Raw genomic sequence first — 22,720 nt, 5'->3', positions numbered from 1 at the left:
TAGAGTGGGACAAGAGTTAGGTTTTTGGCTGACTGCAATGAAGTGCAAGTCGGATATGATGCCCCAATAGACCAAGATCACCTTAAGACGTAGGTATTTTCCTGGAGAAAAGGTGGTCATCGATGTATCGTCAGGATGGCAAGCTGCAAGCTGGATCCGATGCAAAGTTCAAGAATGAAGGGTTGCTGAAGAGTGTGGTCCCGGTGCAGTTGTTGATGAAGCCAGTAATACTCTGCGTGGAGCGAACTTCAGCAATTATGCCTCAGAAGGTCTCTACATCAGTTTTGGATTGGTTTCACTCTTGGTGAAACACTCCATGATCATACATAGAACATTTTCTAGAAGTCTGATTTTTTTCCAGTGGAGCAAACAGCAAGTTTGATCTGAACAGTGATTTAATGTCAATTAGCTTGATGGTAGTCTGGTCTCCCGCGTTTCAAGACAAAAAGTTTCTACGTCTCAGCCTATGCAATATGGGCAGAGTACACTCACACTTACGTAAGAGCCGAAAACCTTAGGGACACCACTTACGGGTCAGAACTCATGCCAGTAGAAGCCATCAGCAGGTCCAGGGCAGGTCCAGTGGGAAATGGTCACCTCAGCTCTTCAAGAAGGGGTACTTTTTGGAGCTTGTCTGTCCCTGTAGTTCAAGAGGGGGTAAGCCAATAATCCTTGGAGTCCACTTCTTTGTCCTGGGTAAAAATTGAAGCAGGTCCAGCCATAAGAGTTCTCCTCACAGGTTACAACAGCAGGTACAATCCTTCTTCTGTCTTCCTAAATTTCAGAAGTGTATGGGGTGCAGGGGTGCCATGTCTATGCCCAGTGCCAGCCTGTGGCTACCCCCTTACCAACAGGTTAAAATTCCTAGGTGTTACCCTACCCACGTTTGCAGCACTTCCTCTGTGTTTTATGGTAAATATCCCACAGTACTCCTCTCTACCTAAAACAAAAATGACAGAACCTTTCTTCCCCTGGGCAGAGATCCCTGTGCCCATCTAGACATGTGGCTATGATAATGTATGAACCGTGCCTTGTGAACACTTAAAACCAGTTCTGGGGTTGCTACTCTACCACTAGGATTGGTTACTGGCTGGCTAAAAGGGAAATAGAGGGGGCAGACCCAGGTGGGAGCTACATCAGCCAGTAACAGACAGGCATTTGATGTTAATTAAGTTACTGGGCACAGCCCAGTTGGCCATCCTGTCACAGAAAAGTCAACCCCTCTATCTTTTTCTCACCTCTAGGAACCACTTCTTTCCAAATCAAGGAGCCATTAAACTCTTGGGTTACACTGAACACCGGCATAATCTCACACATGAATCAGACAGGAAAATGTCACCTTTCTGAAAAGTCTGACCTGACTATTAACTTGGATATTAAATAGGTTTTAAAATGTGGCAATATAAGAAGTTATATTGTAACCCAGTGCTTTCCTAAGGGAGAGTCAGCCTTGCCACAGTGAAAAATGACTCTGAATATTTTTCACTTACAGGACATTTAGGGCCACCCTTAGTGGTGACTAATAAGTACAAAAAGGGACGATTTAAGCCAGACAAAAGGTTAATTTTGGCAGGGCAAATTGATAGTTTCAAAAGCGTCTACCTAGGCTGGAGGGGCAGGCCTGGAGACATGCTTTGCCTTGTCAGCTTAGTGGTGGTTTAATCTGTGTTGCATTCCACTTTTGACGCTAAATGTACAGGCCCTGGGTACAGCTTCATACCGTATACCAGGAAATAATGTACGCAAATTACTATGGCCAACAAAAATGAGTTTAGCTAAAGAAGGTACAAAACCTGGGGGAATACCTTGCAAAGAATGGTCAATATGTGTCTCTAATATTACAAAACTAAAATGGATTAAATAAAATTAACTACAGCTTTGAAATGCCTAGGCGTAATTTTAGAACAGATCTCATATATTAATCTCTAGATTCAAACCAATAGTAAAGGTACATTTAGGTGAGTGGGATAGGGTTCTTCAGTGTAATTGCCAGAATTCTAGGAAGTGTCTTCGGGCCTAGTTTGGATTGTAGCAGTTGGGATACTCATCACAAACATGGCGGATATTACAAGTGTATCGTAGTTTATTTATACAGCGGATGGAATATCCTTCATGTTTTGATTGAGTGTCATGTTTGGATGGAGTATTTCACCTGCCATTCTCTACATAAAACCCTTTGTTTTTGACAAGGTGAAAACTGAGAAAATAACTTTCCTGTTCCATATATCTCATAACTGAGCTCCAGACAACAAGTTGGTCTGTCCCTTACAGGTACTGTTGGATTCCAAGCGACATCGTATTGATATTTTGAAGAGGCATCTTTAGCATCCCAAAAGTCTGACAAGGAGTTAGTAAAGGTCTACAAAAGTTATTGCAGCTCTGCGATGAGGGCACATGAGACCTGTGACTGTTTTCCGAGCTGTTGCCCACAGCAGCGCACCCTAATCCAGAGCTCAAAACTGTACACAGGCTGAAGAACACAAATGTAGGTGAGTGTTCTTGTACATATATTATAGAGATGGTGCAGTCTAAAACCAAGAGTTTAAAACAGAAATAGGATAATTAAAAAAATAATTGGGATTATAAGGTTACTACTCATTCCTGATTCCTGGATACTACTTTTGAGTTTGGTGCCTTGCCCCCCATGAGGGTATCCCTGAAATAGTGTCCCTAATTCAGGAGTCATGCCTAGAGCAGTGGTGCTATCTATTAGCTAACACCCAACATACCAGTCTTCTGTACAGAGCTCTATATTAACACGTTTGCTAAAATAGGAACCAGGGTGAAACAGCTTATGGAAGGTGTAAAACTGCTTAGTTTCTGGTAGGGGTGTGTAAAATAGTACCTCCCTGTCCAAAGTCAGGAGATTTGCCCTTTTTAAATGGCACATGAAGATTTATTACTTTTCCAGCTTCACTGACATGAAGTTGTTTGGTCTCTGGGGGGCATATTATCAAGGCGGGCAAAATGAAATTATCGCCATTTCGGCCACTAAGCGCCGATAATTTTATCGCCCTATTAGCAAGCTGTCGCTAAAATCAGTTAGCGACAGCTTTTAGGTGATAGCGAGCGGATTGGGGCCCGCTTTGCATGTCAGCGATATTTATCGCTAATGACATGCAAAATGGGCGTACCCAACCTGTTACCGACTAAAGCAGTTGCTAACATCGCTATCACCTATTATCAACGAAGGCGCAGCGATGGAAATATTCGCGCTAAGCGCAAATATCTCCAGAACCTAACGCCTGCTCAGACCAGTTCTTAGCCATTATATCCAATGGGAGGTGGATATTATGGCTAAGACCCTATTGGCTTTAATGCGTGAATATCGCTGTATTCTCAGCAATGTTCACACATTTCGCCGCTATCGCCGGATATTTTATCGCTTTAGAGATAAGCGTTGCTAATAGCACTTTATCTCTGCGATAATATCCGGCGATGCTTGGCGATAAAAAAAAACTTGCTAAGCCCATTTAGCGATAAATATCGCTAGTTGTTGGTAATATGCCCCTGAGTTCTTGCAGATGGGTCTTTCCTGCAGGAAAAAGGGATATTTGGTTGCAGGGATTGGTTAGCAATAGCTAGCTGAAATGTATTGCTCACTATTACTCGGGCTGTTCTCATCCCCTGAGTGCCCGATAGTAAAATAAATCACATATTAGGTAATCTTACTTTTGCTAAAAGTAATTTCTCTTATCATGGGAATTCCCAGGGCAGGGAAACAGTATTGAGTGGCTGCTAAGCCCTGGCAATAGCCCGCTCCTGGCCATGAGAAGCAGTGTGGAATTGTCCTTGTTTCACGCAGGTCCTTTCTGCAATCAAAATATTTTAAAAAGAAATCTGCCAGCTTTTTACTTTGTGAAGCTTCGAACGTTTGAACATAGATTATGCGAATTTTTAAATCAGCTTATGTTCCATATTCGTTCATATCTATACTATGGAATGTTTTTTACTGTAATGATTATAATTCTTAGCAATTTCGAATGTAGCCTGAGACTTTTTTAACTCTTTAAACACAATTTCTTCATTTTTCTAATGCCAAATGGCTTTGCTATGCATCAGTACGTTGTCTTGCAAATATCGGCCACAGAAAAATACATCTAGAATAAAAGCAAACATTAACAAAGCCTTGGCAAGCTGACACAGTTGTTATTTTTTCATTGTAAGCATTTGCCAGAAAAAGAAAAACGAAAAAAAAAGAAAATGTGCAGCCCAATAAAAATGGCTACCGTATGCCTGCAATAGAAAGGACACATAAAAAAATCGACAAAGTCACTGCTGTGGCTGTTTTAGTAGTGATTGCTGTTTTTTATTTTATTTTAATAATAATACTATCAGACGGGCCATGTAGTTATCTATTAATATTTGTGAAAGAGAAAAGAAGAAACCACCACCAAATGAATCTCTCAAATTGCAGGCAGCATGGACTTTATAACACCCACATTACATGGAAATGAAATATACATCACTATCTAACTGGGCACGAGAAGTGCGGACTAAATTAATAGCCTGTTTTTGCAGGTGATATGAACAAATAAGTAATAAAGCACGGTTTGAACCAGCTTTTTCATTTGAGAGTCATAGACTATTTTAGGCAGATGTAAACAATGTGCACTGTGTAGTTACTCAAAGTGAAGGGAGCCAGTGGGTGACTTGAGCTGACTCACTACCCCATGCTGTGTTCGGGGAAAGCAAAACGTGAATGGTAATTAAATACACCGATGGATGAAGCCCACTGACCAAAAGCCTTTGTGTGTTTATTTTGTATGATTATTATGAACACGAATAGAGTAGCAAGTCTCCTAAAGCTGCATCAAAGCCAGACCTAATAATGTGCCTTCATTTTGTATGCTGTGAATAAAGAACATAAACACCATGTTCCATGTTACTAGAATAATTCAGTTAAAGGCATACTCTAAAGCTGTCAAAACAAAACCATCGAAGCAACAAGAGCATTTCAATGCATTCACAATTGTATAGGCCCTTCTTTTTTCCTTCCTGTAGTTGCTTTTGTATCTTGTGCTACATTGTTAACTCCTTATACAAATGTTATTTTGCACACACAAAGAGGTGAATCACCGGTAGACACTTATAAACTCCCCCAATGAGGAGATGAAATGTATTTGCTAAGGAGTAATCAATGTGAGCAACTAAGGATGCCATGATGGTGACATCAGGCTAGGAGCTCTTTTGCATAGCTCACCACCTGAGGACTGAAGATGCACCCCTGTCTCCCTCCACCTCTCCAGGGCCTTCCAATGAGTCTTAAGAGTGAAATGTGTGATTCGGTGAGATGGTGGATGCGTTGCACTAGGGACATCTTAAGGATTTTGGGGGCCCTGACCCAAACGTATGCTGGGCCCCCCTGTTAGAACAGATTTGAATTCATGTTCCAATTTCATCTCTTTCATGGCCTCTTTGGCCTGGTCACTGACAGTGCACTGGCATACATGTCCAATTTCTTAATGTGTTTACATCTAATACTCTGGGACGGTGACGTGTGTTTTCAATATTGTCACACAGCTGCAGCTCACTAATATTACTGCAAATATTCTCTGTGACACCCTCCCACTTCTCATATGTGACTGCCTGTTTGAGCTAAAAGAAACTTGTTTTATGGATGTTGCATGAAACAAATACATTTTTCTGTACAATGTCTGTAATAGATGCTCACTCATCACCCACATTAAAAATAAACAGAAAGTGGGATTTAAAACTATCTGTTTAAGGATTATGCAAGGTCATTAGGGCAAGATTCTCTGCAGAACAGCGCTGGTTCTATGGGGGGAGGGGACTGAAAGGCTGGGGCCCAGGGTAGGAGCCCATTATGCCCTTGCCTTAAAACGCCTATTTTTGCACTGTGCCCAGGGAGCCACCTGGTTGCTGTGATCCTGACGGTGAGTACCACATTGCTAAAGGTTGGTGGGGCAGGCATGCACTTTCAGGTGATCGCCTCCTAGCAGCCCAGACAGATTCTCACCTTGTTTTTAAACTTTCAGTCCTATCCAACTATGCTGCAACTCCTGTTGTCAAACAGATCAATGAAGGACCCGGACCTCACTCCAGCTGGTCCCACACAGACCAGCTAATTCCCAGTAGCAAGCACTGCAAGGGAGTTGGGGCTGGGAGAAGCTTTACGCATTGCACATAACAGTCCAGTGAAAAAGGGGCAACCTATATCTTTGGACGACCCTGAATCTGGATACCAAGGGCCTAACATACAAATTCTATCGATTGAAAGTTCCTAATTGAGATTCTTTGTGAAGCATAATTAGGAAATCACAATTCCTTCTATATAAAACCCATTGAGTTTCATTTAGCAATTCCTAAAGGGGTTGCATTCTACCTACCTCATCAATATTAATGAGGCAGGTCGAAATTTGTGACCCATTGGGAATTGTTGCCTTCACATGGCTAGTGGCCTGCTAGGATCAATAAACCACCCAGTCTGCAATTGCTTTTTATTTAAAGCAAACCTTTTTTTAAATAAATGCAGCCAGCTTTCATTAAAGGAAAATGGGATGCATTCAAAAAGAAAAATGTAACTTTGAAGTTTTGTTCTTTTACATGTAGGCACTGTCTGCTCTTGAACAATATTTGTTTCCACATCCACAAAAGGGAAGAGATCCCTTGGGGAACCTTTTCCATTAGCGAATGGTTAACACCACCCTTGAGGTGTCTGTAAAAAAGGAATGTTTTGCAACCTTTATTTGGTCACAAAACATTCATACATACAACTGAGATTTGGAATTAGGAATGGATGCCTCAAACACATCTCTTCCACACACTGAATCACAAATCCAATTTGCAATTTGGTAACAGGTTTCCTAGTTGCTATTTGTCTTTCGTACATTTTAAAAACCTTGTTCGCAGTCACAAACAGCCCGATTCTCTGAATCTGAACATTTGCAACCTCAGAAATGGTTTTGTGCATATAGCCCTAAATCAGAAGAGCATCTCTCTCCTTGATGAACGAGTTAAGAAGAAACCATAAAGCGGACATAAATCCCTGATCAGCACCCTACAGGAGGACGCCATCTTTGTCTAGGAGACAACATAAATTCTTAAGAACTCACCCCTGAGAGTGCCTTCCCTTGTTCGATTAGACGAGGTTACGGAGCTGCAATATTGAAAACGCAGGTACGTCCCCGTGACAAATGGCACCCGCCCGCGAATGCAAAGACAAAGGCGACAGGAGCAATCATATATTTATTATTGGTGGACATGTGATATATATATATATTCACTGAAAAAACCATAGGTTATAGACCATATATAGTTAAGAATTAGCATTTACAAAACCTTGAAAATTCACTGAAAAAACAATAGGTTTTAGACCATATATAGTTAGGGATTAGCATTTACAAAACCTTAATTTACTCGCACAAAACCATTGAAATTCGCATATATAGTTAGTTGCACTAACTATATATCGCGCACCCGCAATCCACTGCTGATGATGTCACATATTACATCATTACATCATTCATGACATGGTCAGTGACATCACTGATGACATCACCCGCCATCCAGCTGAATTGCGCCCGCTCTTGCGGCTACAGCGTCTCGCCCACCATCCAGCTGAATTGCGGCCAATCTTGCGGTGCAGCGATAGGCGGCTGCCACAGGACTCTTAAAATGGCGGCCGGCTATTTGGATTTGGGCCTGGTCCACTAAAATGGCCCTGGGACACCTTGGAACTCAGACGCTTGCCTGCTAGGGCATGGGCCCCATTCACGAAAGCGTCCCCTCTTTTGACTGATTGCTCTTGTTGCCTATCTCGTCTGTTGTCATTTAACTGAACCTTTTTGGACTGCCGAAAGGGGTTCTGGTCCGACCGCTGGTTGGTGGAGACATTTTGACTATATCCTGGACCTGCCCGGCCTTGCCAAAAAATGGCGCCGGTATAAATGGGACTCGAAACTCCTTGTTGTGTACTGGTTGCCCAACATTGATATCTCGAGATACGTATGCTGTTTTGAAGCACATGGCGGGCGGGGACGAGTACTGATTGAACATTTGGACATCCCTATTGATATTAAGTTCTGATGTGTTATTGATTACTGTACTATTGAAAGTTCGAATTAACGTCACCCATGGTACTTGCCCGCAAATGTATATCTAGATAATTTTATTGTAACTGGCCCTGTCGTACTTTAATTATAAAATGTACGTCCACCGATTCCGCAACTGTTAGACACCTTAGTTCTTGCAACCTAATGGGTCGCCCGTTACGTTCTTCTACAGTGTAAATGTCCCCTCATCATATACGATTCCAGGTTTGCTCCGTGGCCGGCCCACGTGGTTATAGGCCCGTATTTGTATACTGACATTTTCACAATAAAGGTTTTTAAAACAAAACATGGTAGTAGTACCTAGATTGTTAAAGTTTTGAATAATAGCCACTGTTTTCGAATCAGTAAAAGGCAAGTGAAATAAAGCAGCCCGATTACATGAAGGTTAAAAGGTATAATACGCAGGAACGCAGTAAACATAAATGGTCAAGGGCTGTTGTGACCAGTGCGTGGGGGAGATGCTTGCGAGGGTGGGGAGCCATGCTGAGGATCGGCGGCGTGCAGAGAGTGGGTCTGGTCAAGGCATCTAAAATAGCTGCTGTGCACGACAAAAGAGTGGCATTGGAAAAAAGGCAAGATGGCGCAGACAATGTTTATCAATACGGATTAATTTATAACAATTATTTTTAACAATATATTTACTCGCAGTGAAAAAATGGCGGTCAATACTTCCTGATTTCCTTCGAATCGAACGTTAACAGAAGTCACGCAGCAAAAAATTAAAAATCCGCTCACGCGCAGCCGCTGGAAGACATGTATCAACATATATGAGCATCCTCAGCCACCCTCAGAAAACATAGGGGGTCAGGATACGTCTCCCGTACCCCCAGAGGGTGCGGTAGTGAATAGGGTGAAAGGGAAGTGTCGGGCGGGCACAGGGTGTGATTCTCAGGGAAGAGCTGCGCAGATGGGGGGAGGTTTATGGCCCATGCATGAGAGAGAGAGCGGGGGTGACCAGTGCGTGGGGGAGATGCTTGCGAGGGTGGGGAGCCATGCTAAGGATCGGCGGCGTGCAGAGAGTGGGTCTGGTCAAGGCATCTAAAATGGCTGCCGTGCACGACAAAAATGTGGCATTGGAAAAAAGGCAAGATGGCGCAGACAATGTTTATCAATACGGATTAATTTATAACAATTATTTTTAACAATATATTTACTCGCAGTGACAAAATGGTGGTCAACACTTCCTGATTTCCTTCGAATCGAACGTTAACAGACGTCACGCAGCAAAAAAATAAAAATCAGCTCACGCGCAGCCGCTGGAAGACATGTATCAACATATATGAGCTTCCTCAGCCACCCTCAGAAAACATAGGGGGTCAGGATACGTCTCCCGTACCCCCTTATACCCATTTCTCACATTGTTTTTCCTCCATCTTGTAATTTAATTAAAACGAAACACAAAATGGCGAATTCCCGTTTCGCGACCCGGTTCGCGAACCGGGAAGCGCTTCTACCACAAAAAATCTAATTTTTTTTATTTGCCCCACGGGACCCTTTAATAACCCCAACATCATTCCTAGGGAGTCAAGAGTGGTCTACCTTGCCCCCTTTCATTAAATTCCCCCTTCGTTTTTCTCCTCCTCTTGTCTCTCGATCCTACCGAGAGACAAGATGGCGGCCGCTCCGGACTGTTTAGAATGTTGACAGACACCGGAGAGCCAATCAGCTTCGCTTCACAAAGCTCCGTTACGCTAAAAGTACGCGAACCGGAGCGCTACCCGGGACGCTGTCACAGATATATCTGCTTTTTTAAAACGTTAATTTCTCAAAATTCACTGGAGCACATATATTGAGACCCAGCAAAGGCACATCGGGCTAACAGTCCCTACAATTTTGCCAAGTTTCGTGCAAATCCATTCAGCCGTTCGAGCTAAAAGTGAGGCCAAACGCCCTATGGAAAAGTCAATGTTAAAAACGCGTTTTGGGACCCCCCTTTTTCTCGGCCCCCCCTTGACAAAACCCCCTCAAATTTTAAGGGGCTGCTCAGAAACTAAATGTGCCATTTTCCTGAAAATTTCAGCAAATTCCGTCCACAAACGCCAAAGTTATTAGACATAGAATTTTCAAAAGTCCCATAGAGAAAAAATCCTAACTATATATACCTACTGGCGACCGCCAGTAGGTAATATATATATATATATATGAGTTTTCACGATCCTGTTCTACCCGGGAGGCCCCAGGAAATCAGGTACAGACCACAGCGGGTGCCATTGCTTTCAAGTGCAGTTTATTGCCATAAGATCATCAGTATTCCAAAGAGGCAAGTGCCCGGCATGACGCGTTTCAACAGTATACAACTGTCTTGATCACATGACATTCCACGGGCCAATGTGCAATTTTTACAAGGTCAAAATGGTGGGAAAAAAACCATGAAAACACAATATCCGGTTTCTCCGATTAGAAATAGAAGACATACCACTAACAGTATAAGCCTACACCGATAGAATTACTTATTTTCCGGATTTTGTTATGTGCAATATCGCAAGTAAATAAATAAATAACATAATGTGATAATTCAGTGCAAGTGCTAAAAAATAATAAAAACACTCAATATATAAATTCATGAGTAAATATTTCACCGCAGCTAAATTGACAAAAAAAAAGAATTTAGAGAAGCCTATATGATGCCTACTGATCATATAACTTATCAACATTTTTTGGAAGTGCGAAAATAACCATACATAGAGTGCACTTCAGCAAGAAACAGCATACATCTAAATAAATTGCACTAAACATGTATTTTTTGGGAGACATAAGTATAAAGCTTAAAGCTAAGATTTCATATGTAAGAGGCCCATATTGCGAATCATGATATCAAAAAAGAAACACATCAATTGACTTGAATATCTTCACATAATTCAAGCCCAAATCATCATCCCTAGCTAAAGCCCCACTAAAAGACTGGTAAAATCAAAGATAAAACTGGAAAATTCCTGATACAACTCATGACAAAAACCTCGTCTAAAAGCCGGACTAAAAACCATGGGATAAAAACTGGGGTTTAAAATAGTGGAAGGATAGGAAATTGAATCCATATAAAGGTACAGCTCATCAGATCACTCTAAATGTATATACACAACACAGTATTTAAAGAAAATAGTGCATTTCATCTCCATTGCTCAAACCATTTGGCATCTTTGTACCGAGAGTAAGAATATAGTATGATTCAAGTTGTCTCAGCTTCTTCTCCGTTACCACCCCTTATAGATCTTGGCACCGTATCTACAATATAATAACTGAGTTCTTTCAAGTTGTTGTTGTACACATGTTTGAAGTGTCTTGCCACGGGGTAGTTAGGGTCAGAGTTCACTATTGCTCTCAAATGCTGTAGTATGTGATTAAAGGCTTGTAACTTAGTACTGCCCATGTATCTCATTTTACATGAACATTCTAAAACATAAACAGCAAAATCCGTTCTACATGTTAAAAACCTGGTGATTTTAATAGGACTAGGATCAAATGCTGTAGATATTTCACTTACGTTTCTGCCAAATCTACATGCCCTGCATGTACTGCATTTAAAGAAGCCCACTCTATTGGACAACCAGTTTCCACTGTATTTAACCTCTGGACTAGTTCTCACCAATGCATCCCTCATAGAGGGCGCTCTTCTGAAAGTTATCTGTGGAAACTCTGGCACAATTTGAGACATAGTTAGACCTGTTCTTATAATAGGCCAGTTTTTGTATATTATTTTTCTAAACTGGTTCTCCTATTGGCTATTAGAAGTAATCAGTCTAACTGTATTATCAGTTTTAGGAGAGATGCTGTTGCTAATGGGGCATGAGTAGGCGTGGGCGGAAAATCCGTTCCGCTCGCGGATTTTGCGGATTTTCGGGAAATCCGCAATCCGCGAGATTTGCGAATTTCCCGCAAAATCCGCAAATCCGCGAGCAGCGGATTTTGCTCGCACTGCTCGCACTGTTCGCGTGAGTTCGCGCCCCGCGAATAAGTGCAAAATTGCAGAAATACGATCTTAGCAAAACTGAAAGTAACTACTTACCAGGTTCAAAAGTTCAGGCTCATCATTAGTAGCCATTTCCTGGAGTGCTTCCTGAGGGGCCCCTCCAGAGTTCAGTTGCCAGTTGAAACTAGTATGTGACCCTGCTCTGAACCTCAGAATAGTTACACATATGCCACAAAGGTCCTGAATTACAGCTAAGGGAGACAAGCAGGAGCCAGGCTGGAAGTTAAAATCAATTAATCAGCCCCTAATTCATTATTGTCAGTTGGGGCAGGGCAGGTGTTGTAACTAATTTTGCAACAATGAAAGCACTTAGCAAGTGCAAAAGATCACTAATCAGGGCGCACTAAGGAAGCAGGTGCCAGCTAAAAAAATATTCTGTGACACATGAATCAGCCCCAAATTAATTCAGGTCACTTGAGGCAGGGAAGGTGTGCTTTGCTTTGCCGAAAATAATGTACACTGGACAACCAGAGGGTGTGGTGATGAAACAGAGGGTGGCATGGGTGGGCCAGAGGGTGGCATGAGTAGTCAGTGGTGACAGAGAGTGGCAGTGATGAAGAAGAGTGTCCCAAACAGGCTGGACACGTAGAAACAACAAGTTCGCGAAACTTGCGACCCGACAGGTAAGTTCGCAATTTGCGAAAGTGTACAAAACCCTCGCGAACTGGCAGAAACACGGGCGAACACAAAAAAAAAAAATCCGCAAATTCGCGGGAATTCGCGGATTTTGCGGATTGCGAATCCGCAAATCCGCAAAATTCGCGAACGCGAGATCCGCAAAATTCGCTCATGCTTAGGCATGAGGTACTAGCTGGGAACTATTATTTACCTCAATTGCAATCAGAGCGTTGACCCTATTCAGAGCCACTCTTAAATCCCTTTCTTTATATCCTCTTTTCTTAAACCTCTGGAATGCCTCCGATTGGCACGTCCTAAGATCACCCTATGAATTACAAATCCATTTTATTTGCAAGAATTCCCCATAGGGGATACTTTTTATCAAGTGTCTTGGATGCAAGCTCTCAGCATGTAGCACTGCATTCCCAGCCGTACTTTTTCTGTGTAGCTTAGTGTGTGTAGTATTTTGCTCAATATGAACCTCCACATCTAAGAATTGAACTCTGTCCTTACTGCCTTCCGCCGTAAAACTTAGATTGAGATCATTATTGTTGATAATTTTTACAAAGTCATATGCGCTTTCCACAGATCCCTCGCATATGACACACACGCCGTCTATGAAACGCCACCAATGTTTAACATGTGTCTCAAACAGTGTCTTGTGAGTGGCTTTGAGGATGCACTCCTCCCAATAGCCAACATGCAAACACGCATAGCTGGGGGAGAAGCACGCCCCCATCGTCACACCCTCAACTGCTGATACACTTCATTGTTAAAGAGAAAATAATTATTGGTTAGGCATGTTTCAATCATTGCATGAAGCATTTCATTTTGTTGGTAATATTCCACAGGGTGTTTAGACAAAAAATGTTTTACTGCTACCAATCCATCTTCATGAAGTATGTATACAATGCATTGATATCCATAACCAACAAAACATTTTCTTGGTTCCATTCTGTAGATTGTATTTTGGATAAAAAGTGACCAGAATCATGAATATAAGAAGGCAGAGCTTCCACATGTTCATGGGGAAAGTAGTCAACATATTTTGAAATTGGTTATAATAATCCCTTTTGAGCTGATATTATTGGCCGCCCAGGTACGGGTGTAATATTTTTGTGTACCTTGGGGATGAAGTATAGTACCGGTGTCATGGGGTTATCGTTTTTTAGAAACCCAAATTCATTTTTGCTAATCAACCCCATCCTCTTCCATTCTGACAGTTGTTTGAATACTGTTTCCTTGATGTTTTTCAGGTCCGCGAATGTTGCTTCCTATAGCATTCCAAATCCTCCAAATGCTTGTTTGACTCTTGCATATAAAGATCCCGTGGCCAAAGCACGATATTTCCCCCTTTGTCGGATTTGTTAATTACCACATCGCTATTGTTTCTCCTTTTCCGCATTAGAGTAGAGTATAGTTTTTCCTTATGTTTTCTCTGCTTTTCTTTTTGCAGTACTTTTTTATTTAGTTCTTTCAAATTCTCTACAACACAATCAGTAAAAATGTCAATAGCGTCCTTAGGCATCATAGGTATGAATGATGATGGTGGCCGAAAGGGGGTTAATGCTCTGGATTTACATGATATGCCCAGTTCTCTAAGGTCCTTTTGTGTGGAGTTAGATGGATTGCTTTCTTCTTGAGCTACTGAATGTAGGGACCTCAATAGTGGAATGTCACAGATCTGAGCCAATTCATCTCTGGTATGGACCATTTTAATAGTATTCAAAGTCTTGGTTGTTTTTATTAAGCTTAAAGGGCTTCAAAAGTTTAAATTTCCTAATAAATTTGAAAACATCTACCAGTGACTGGGGATATTTAAAATCATTGCCTGAACTAAAATACAGTCCCAATGATAGAAGTTGGAGTTCTGCAACAGTAAGTTTAATATTGGATAAATTAATCACCGTTTTATCTGGGACTTTTGGTTCATTGGTTACTGAGGCCATTTTTTGCCCTTGCCTCCCCTGCCTCTGCCTTTGGGCTGTTCTCCTTTGTTTTCTCCTACTGTTGTTGTGTCTCTGTTTTTCCTCATCGGATTGTAGGAGCGCAGTGTGTGACGCCGATCTTCGATGAGAAACCCCAATTCCGTCGAGGGAGTATAATTAGTGGGCAATTTGGTCAATTGATTATTAGAAGCACTGTCATCCGATTCGTAGTGGCTGCTGAGAGAGCTAGTTTCTGAGTTTGCAAGGTCGATATTTACTTGAGTTACCACACTGCTATTTGCTTCGGGACCAATGCTTGTCTCTTTGCATTGTCAAATTTCTTTGAAAAAGTGAATACTCTTCCTGTTTCATAGTCGGTTTTATCCCGAGCGAATTTCCATATTTTACTTGTTTTTATCGTGTCCTCATGTTTTGTCAATTTTAACTCAATTTCTTCCTGACCTTTCTTGATTAATTATGTTTGCTCATGGGCATCCAACATGTTGTTCAATTTCTCAATTTCTTTCTCTATCTCCTGCCTGTCACTTTCAGCGTATTTGATTAAGATGGATACCATATTCATGTATGCCTTAAGGTTATTATTAGATCACACCTTCAGCATTAAGGGATTTGGTCTTTCGAATGACGGTGCAATCAGCACCCTAAGGCCACGAGGCTATCTCCGCACTTCTCTGTATTTTTCCAGGCTTTTTTTCTCCCACCATTTTGTGAGCTCTCTGCGCTGTAGTTTTTTTAAGGCTCTCAACATGCCTTTGACATCCTGATTCATGCTTGGTGTTGTTGCACTCCCGCTTGGCACACTATTGGTATCCCGTAAATTAAGAAACAGTGCATCAGCTGCAGCTTCTCTGGCCCGAAGCTTGTTTGCCGGTGTTGAAATATTAAATGTGTAGATAAGGCAATACCAATGTTGTGTATTCACTGCACTCTCATGCCAAATATTAAAGGACTGTTCCGTTTGGGGTGTTCCTTTAAGTTCACAAACTCAATTTTCATCACCCGCTCTACTTTAAAATAAAGGAAGATATACCCCTCTTACCCTTGCCACAACGCCGACGACTCAATGGCATTCTCCGACTTCCCTTGAGATATATATCTATATATCTATATATCTATATATATATATATATATATATATATATCTATATATATATATATATATATATATATATATATATAATATATATATATATATATATATATATATATATATATATATATATATATATATATATATGTATATATATATATAATTCGAAGAAGATTTGTGTGGAAAGGAAGGGAAATGCCACAGCCCTCCATCGACTAGAACCAAATTAAACAGAAGCGCCGAGTACACAATGTCTGTCATACTGCATGGAGGTAAGGGAGTGACTGACACAGGAATCGGAGGGCGCTCAGGGGGGTCATGACCGACCGACTTGCCGATATGTGCAGCAGTGTGGAGCGGGTAAGGAAGGGTGAAGTCTGGTGTTAGCTGCATGAGCAACAGGATACAGCACCACTGTGGGACAAGGAGGGAGGGAACCTTCCCCTAGCAGTGGTATCTGTTGCGGTTCAACAAACATCGAGTGAGAGTGGAAAACGGAATTGGCAAAACATGGCATGGATTAAGGGGACAACCCTCGAAGATCAAGAACGCAGTCCATCACAGTCCATAGGAAACGGTTACAATTGTGCAACATTGTGCATCACAGGAAATAATCGAAGAAATAATTTATTGTGACTCAGCGAAGAACTAAGAACAGCCTAATCGATGAATTACACATAGGGTGAACTCTGCAATAAGTTAAGAAATGAAGTAAAGAAAAATGCTTCCCCAGGGAAATGGAGGAGAGACAAGCAAAATGGAAGATGGCTGCAGAATGCACCTTCCAAGAGGTCACGGATTGAGGAGGATCAGACAATACTGATAATGGAAATAATAGAACACCAACTCAACTTGTAAGGGATTTAGAGTGTGCACGACGTGCAGAAGCTAAACAATGGTGGGGAATGACATCCCTTATCAAATATTTAGAATGTAAAAGAATACCAAGGGGTCTAAGGATAATGTTATTACCAACCTATGAGGACACGGATGAAGATCTAATTAACGAATGGTGTGGGAACACAGAGGAATGCTCACTGAGACTGATGAAAACTCTCATTGAACATGCAAGAAGGAAAATTAAATTACAGTTAGAAAGGATTGAAACAATCTACACCGAGCTGGAGAAAGACAAAGAATACGGCACCTTAAAAGATCAACTTAGTAGGATGGAGAAGCATTACAAAAATATGATGAGGAGATTATGGAATGAAAAGCTGGAAAATTCACGAGAGAGGTAGGTTGGATTACCAATTCGGTCGGGTCTATACATTCGCTAAAAAATTTGACAGCTTGAGGGCGAAAGATATATCTACTCCAATCACATGTACAGTGCAAAGTAAAAGCGAAGTAAGCTCAGATGCAGGGTCCAGCACTGAAGAAACACCAAGGGAAAAGCTGGATTTTCACAGGGAATTTCGGCTACTACAAATGACCACGAGACAAGGAGGAAAAGGCTGTACACCACAGGACCAGCCAAAGGAGGACAAAGAACAAGAAGGGGCAAAATGAAGAGGCAGAGGAAGGAACCGGAATCAGAAATAAATGGAGAAATATTTAATGCAAGCTCAAAATCCCTAGTAGTCAATCGTTCATCAATGACATTAAATGATAATCAAATGTGTCTGCTCAATTTAGGTTTAACATTCTGCCCAGTATCTTGTCCAGACTTCCTGGACACAAGAAATGAAATTTATAAATATGTAGGAAAATTAAAATTACATAAATTCCATCAAATTTAATCACAGAGTAAGAATGCGAGAAGCAACAGAAACCAGCAGGTATTCTTCATTCCAAATTGTGGACTTACCAGGTTTACTAAGTATTCCAGTTTTGACAGAGGACACAACAGCAGGAGGATCCACCACTGATCGACCAACTGAGAGGATCCAAAATATGGGCTTTACAAAAGGTGAACGGTTTGAAACAAGGGAGCAAGTCCTGCCCCCATCTTCCACCAGGAAATCGTTTGGATCTCTTTCACGAGTTGGTGGTCGATGACTAGAATAACATTTTAAAAAATTGGAGGACTGACTCTGCAAAGAGTCATTTCACATCCAGAGATGGAAAAGATATCAATGAACTAAGAAACAATCCCTCACTCATCATCAAACCCTCCAATAAGGGAGGAAACATCGTCCTAATGGACCAAGTGACATACATAGCAGAGGCACAAAGACAATTACGCAATCCACATCATTACACCCGCTTAAAAACAAACCCCACCAACAAAATGGAAATCGAATACCATCTAAAACTGAAGAGGTGGTTTGAAGGGGGCCTTTTGGATTGGGTAGAACTGCAATACCTCCGCACAGAAAATGCAAGAATGACAACCTTCTATGTATTGCCTAAAATTCATAAGTATACAGCAAATCCACCTGGAAGCCCAATAGTGAGTTTGATTGGGTCCTTACTAGAAAATAGTTCCAGTTTTCTTGACCTGTTTTTACAGGAATATGTGATCAATCTCCCCTCCTACATAAAGGACAGCACTGATTTCTTGAAAAAACTAGATTACATCCCTTGGAAAAAGATTACATCATGGTGACAATGGACGTTGTGTCATTGTACTCTTCAATCAGGCATGAAAAAGGAATCCATGTCTGTAAAAGCTTCAAGAGAGATCAGCCAGTGGAATGGCTAGAACATACACACATGTAATTGGACGTGTTGGAATATTGCCTCACACACAACATCATTACATTTGATGGGAAATTCTACCAACAAGAACAGGGAATGGAAATGGGCTCCTCCTTCCCCCCACCTACGCGAATCTCTTCATTGGGAGGTGGGAGAAGGAGGTAGCCTGGGCCGAGGAAAATATTATGTTCATGGAAAATGTAGCAATGTGGACCAGGTTCTTCGATGACCTGTTTATCCTTTGGGAGGGCTATGAGAAAAGTTTGTAGCTCTTCCTGACCAAGTTGAATACCAATCAATGTGACCTGCTGTTCACATGTGCATGTAGCTGACAGTGCTGTACCTTTTTGGACGTACTATTGGAGGTTAAGGAGGACACTCTCACCACCAGAATCCACAGGAAACCAACTTTGACCAATTCAACTTTGTATGCCAACAGTGGCCATCCATGTGCACTGAAATGGAGCATCCCTTACAGTCAAATGCTAAGAGCAAGGAGGATTTGCTTCACGGAAGTACTGCACAATGAAGAGATGAACAGACTCTTTGAGATGTTTGGACAGAGGGGATATCCAAAGAATGTCCTTGAAGAGGCAAAACGCAGGTCCCAAGAGAAAATGAGAAAGGAGTCTCTCTACCCGCAAAGGGCCCTGGAAGAGAATAACAGTACCAGTAAAAGGCATTTTCTGGAGTACAATTTGGCACAGTCAAATGTCATGTCCGTCCTTAAAAACCATTGATGTGTGTTAAAACATGTTGAACATCTAACTGAAATCTTTGAAAAGGGCCCACAAATTACATCATAAAAAGGTGCGATCCCTAGGGGATATTTTAACTTCAAGTCATTTTACCCCTCAAAATAAATCAACAAGGAATAGGATCGTGGTTATTGAAAAACCAGGAAGGTTTCATAAAATGCAACTCATGTAAGGCCTGTGAATACCGGATAAACAGTAAGAACTATTGCACAATGGATAGTCATACGATGCCGATCAGAGAAAGGATAACGTGCAAATTGGAGTTTGTCATTTATGCACTAAAATGTGGCTGCAACAAGCTGTGTATTGGCAGCATGAAAAACAAACTGAAATTAAGAATTTTATAGCACTTAAGAGAAATTAGAAATAGGGACAAGACCTACCTGGTGGCCTGCCACTTTGATCAAATGCATAACCGATTGTTGTCAACCTTCTCCTATTGGGGCATTAAACACATCAAGGCTCACCCAAGAGGGGGAAACCGAGAGAGTGAGTTGCGCAAACAAGAATCCAAATTGATTTTATTGATGGGAACGGAGACACCATGGGGCCATAACAGGGATGCAGAATTTTTTGTATACTTATGATATTGTATATATATGAACTGAAGAAGAGCTGTGATTTATCAGCACTACCATGAATTTCCAATGTGTGGAATAATCCTCATTATGTGAATATATTAAAGTATTAGGTTGTGCAGAACATACCTTAGGAGCAAAAGATTCAAAAAGTGGAGGAGGACTAAAAAAACATTTAAGGCTAACAATTTAAGTGGCTGAAGTCCATACATGGCCCATGGGCAACGCATTAACCATATCCATTTCTTCTACTCGTATTCAATTGTTAAATAAAAGTACTTCCATGAGATCAATACCAACGCAGTAAAAACATATTCCATTCTGAAATTCACTTTTATATATTTACACTTTCAAATTTTTTAGTTCTTCTAGTATTCATTATTTACAGTTCGATATTTGAGTTTTTATTTGCACTTGATTGTTTTTCAGTCTCGGATTTTTCAGTCTTAAGTTGTGAGGTTTAAAAGTTTTTTCCTTCTCTCTCCCCCCACTTCCTCAAAGGTGTACATGCATTTTCTCGTCCCTGTTCAATCCATTCGGGGTCTTCGTTTTGAAACGTATAATCAGTTTTGATTCTAATCGTCTAAGTTGTTGAAGTTGATTTCCGCCTCTTTCTTTTTCCGGTACCATCGCTATGCCAGAGTATTTTATGTTGAGCCATGATTTACTTTTGTGACTCAACATATGTTTAGCAATTGCATAACTTGTATCCTTGTTTTGAATAGCACGTATGTGCTCCAGTATTCTCTTCTTCAAGGCACAAATTATGGAGCCAATATATCGTTTTCCACACTCACATTCCAACAGATACACAACATAGTGTGACTCACAGGTAATTTTGTGCTGGATTTCAAAGATCTGTCCTTTAGGGACCTTGATTGATTTGAGGTTTTTCCCAGCTTTGCAGGCCTTACATGACATACATTTCATGAAACCTTTCTGTCTCTTTTGTAGCCATGTTTCTGCTTTCTTGTTGGCAAAGTGACTGTTCACTAATGTGTCTTGAAGCGATGGTGTCTTCCTGAATGAGATTGCAGGTCCATCCCCTATCAGGTTCCCAATGTCGGGGTCCTTCTTAAGTACACTCCAATATTTGGTTATGATGTTTCTAATTTTGAAGCTCTCTTTGGAATAGGTCAGTATGAGTCGAGGATTTTCTTCATTCCTTGACGTTTTTGATTTCTCGGCCCGACTTTTAGGTATTAGGGTTTCTATTCTGGTCTTCATTCTTGCTCTTTGTTCGCCACGATTTATCACACAAGCTTTATACCCCCTCTTTTTAAATCATGATCTTGTTTCCTCAAATTTCCTTTCCATTTCTGCTGGTTCCGAGCAATTACGCTTCATTCCTAAAAATTCTCCGTATGGGATACTCTGTTTTAATATTGTGGGGTGGAAACTTGTTCCGTGTAGAATACTGTTTGTAGATGGTTTTTTTCCGAAATACAGTTGTTTGTATTTGATTGTCTTTTATGTATACCTTTGTGTCAAGAAAGTCTATAGCTTTTTGTTGTATGTTGAAAGTGAATTGTAATCCTACTTCGTTATTATTTAGTGCACAGATATATTCAAGGAGTTTGGACTTGCTGCCTTTCCATAGAAGAAATAAGTTGTCTATGAATCTTAGCCATAGAACCACATCTGTCGGGTATGGGTCGTTTTATTCTCTCCAAGCTATGTGTTTCTCCCACCATCCCATGGTGAGATTAGCATAGCTTGGAGAGAAGGAAACTCCCATAGCTGTTCCACACTTTTGAGAATATAGTTTACTGCTGAACAGAAAGACATTATTCGTTAGGCAAATCCTTATCATTTCCAGTAGCATCCTATGTTTTAGTTCCTCTATAGGACGTTGTTTCAGGAAGTAGGCAATTGCCTGTAAGCCTATTTCATGGTTTATCGATGTATATAGGGAAACAACGTCTGGTGTCACCAGTAGATACGTTGGTTGCCATTCCGTTTCCATTAAGATCCTCAGGAAGTCACCTGTGTCCTTTATGAAAGAGTTTAATGTCGGTACAAGGGGTACCAGGAAAAAATCCACATACGATGCAATGTTCTCATATTGAGATCCACATCTGGAGATTATTGGACGTGTCGGTGGCTTGTGCAAAGTTTTGTGCACTTTAGGCAAGATATAGATTGTTGGGGTTATTGGGTTGGTCACTGTTAGGAAGTTTTTCTCATCTTGGCTCAAAAGTCCAATTTCATGTCATTCCGCTATTTGTTTGTGTATTCTGTTGGTCATATCCGGAATTGGATTCACCTCCAATGCTATATAGTTGTTACTATCATTAAGTTGTCGATTCGCCTCTTCTATATAATCCTGTTTGTTGAGGATCACTATATTTCCCCCCTTGTCTGCAGGTTTATTTTCGATCTCGTTGTTTTTCAATGATTTCAGTGCTTCTCGTTCATTCCAGGACAGGTTTTCTTCTCTTTTGTTCTTACAATTTTTCATGATGTCCAATTCCGCTGCCACTAAGTCATGAAACACATCTATTCGATTGCCCAGGTATAAGGTTGGACAGAATCTTGACTTGTTCTTAAATTTTATTCTCGTGTGAGTGCTTAATTGTATTTCCATGTCCATCAATACTTGACTTTCATTCATATCAGTTTCTTCTATCTCATGTATCAGTTCATATGCTGTAACTAGGCTTGGTACGTCAGACATTGTATGATTTGGTTGTTGGACATCGCTGTTAGATGTCTCTCGCAGACGTTTTTCTTCAGGTGTGGTTGGCATTTTGGCAAACATCTTCTTTAGTTTCAACTTTTGTATGTATTTATACATGTCTATTTTTGTTTCTACACCATCCTGGTGTTTGTCTGGACAAAACGTTAGTCCTTTTTTCAGCAGCATTGTCTCCGGTTTGGTTAGGGTATGGTTAGAGAGGTTGATTATTACATTTGGAACTGTGTCAATGTCTTTACTTGTTCTCATTTCTTTGTCACAGTTCTGTTGCGCAGTGGATATCTTTGTTTGTCTGCCTCTTCGGGTTTTGCGCCTTGGTCTCTCCCCCGGCTTCCATTTCTTCC

The sequence above is a fragment of the Lissotriton vulgaris genome, chromosome 6 (genome assembly GCF_964263255.1).
Source record: "Lissotriton vulgaris chromosome 6, aLisVul1.2, whole genome shotgun sequence".
NCBI lineage: Eukaryota > Metazoa > Chordata > Amphibia > Caudata > Salamandridae > Lissotriton > Lissotriton vulgaris.
The sequence above is the reverse complement of the archived record's forward strand: the minus strand, read 5'-3'. Positions refer to the sequence as shown.